Here is a 1,384-nt window from a genome sequence, read left to right as displayed (position 1 = left end):
TTTAGGATGGAAGATCATGAACAAAAGGTGAAGAGCAAGTGGTAACAGAAGCAAGACCTGACAATCACATGGGTTCCCTTTACTTTAGAAGATCCATACTGGAAGGACCCAGAAGACATTGTGAGAAAATAGGAGTATTAGCCTCGCTTTTGATAATATTAAGAAGCCAGACAGAGATCAGATCTCAGTGGGCTTGCAGAGCTGGTCATCGAAGTAGCCAGAAAACCCAAAGTCTTGATTCTTTGTAATGGACTTCATTGTGTAATGGAGGTCTCATACCTTTTGGTTTACAGGTGGGGGTGGGTTTATTTGCGCTGCATGGTATTTGTGTTTAGGAAAATTACATCATATGAAAGTAAGAGAAGACATAGCGGTAGCTGGACAGACCGGAGAGATTTGGGTGAGCCTATTCATCAGTGTTTGGAGATGGGTGCAGAACAAAGGGTTGATTTCCAAACATGATTTATTTAGAAACTTAAGATCTATTAAAGGACAATGAGGCTAAAACTTACCAATAAATGTATCAAATGCAATAGTTAGATTAAATCCATCAGATCCATGGATAAAGAGGAGTTAGTAAAAGTGACCAACACTCAGCAGACTAGCATCTCCTGGTTCCCTAATGAAAGTAATCTTGAATCAAACCATATTTTACTGGAAACCTCGGGAATGTTACAAATGTCACTTCATGCTACATTAATTAGACGAATGCCATTTGTAAAACTGTTTAACGAAGGGTGAACACATACACCAGACTGGTGAATTAAGCAAAATGATAGAGCAAAAGGAAATGATAGAGCAAAAGAACTGCTCTTTTTCCTTTTGCAGCCGTTTTCTGCGTGAAACCTGCAGATGATTTTTGCATCCTCCCCCTGCTTGCTTTTCCAGCCCATTCTGCAGGATTTGCTTGACAGGAGGAAAACATAGTTCTGAATTCAATTGGCCACTGTATTTCTTTTTTTTTTCTTTTAGTTTTCTGTTCTTGCAAACTTGCAAAGTCTCAGCTGACCTGAGTTATGAGCTGTTTGCCCAACAGGGCCTTTGTTCCAATCTGGGCTTCAGCAACAACTGGAAAAACCTGTTCGTGTGCCCCCCCCTTTTTTTTTTTTTTAATCTTCCTCTCCGATTGGCAGCTGCAGCTTGTACACATGCAGTCAAGGTGGTGCCTACCTTTCATGTGGAAAGCTGCCTTACAAAAACCGAGGTTGCTTTTTCCATTGTCCCAGAGCTTTTCTAGCCTCATGAAAGCTTTGGTGGATGCTCCAGAGTTAAACTGTGTGTTTCATGAAATGTGTTTAGGTTGTAATTTTATTTTTATTCAAGTAAAGAGAGGATGTTTGAGTGTGGCTTCAGTCTTTTAAATAATATTTTGTAGATGCTGAGA

The sequence above is a fragment of the Tyto alba genome, unplaced genomic scaffold (assembly GCF_018691265.1).
Source record: "Tyto alba isolate M040663 unplaced genomic scaffold, T.alba_DEE_v4.0 Super-Scaffold_22, whole genome shotgun sequence".
NCBI classification, from domain to species: Eukaryota; Metazoa; Chordata; class Aves; order Strigiformes; family Tytonidae; genus Tyto; species Tyto alba.
The sequence above is the reverse complement of the archived record's forward strand: the minus strand, read 5'-3'. Positions refer to the sequence as shown.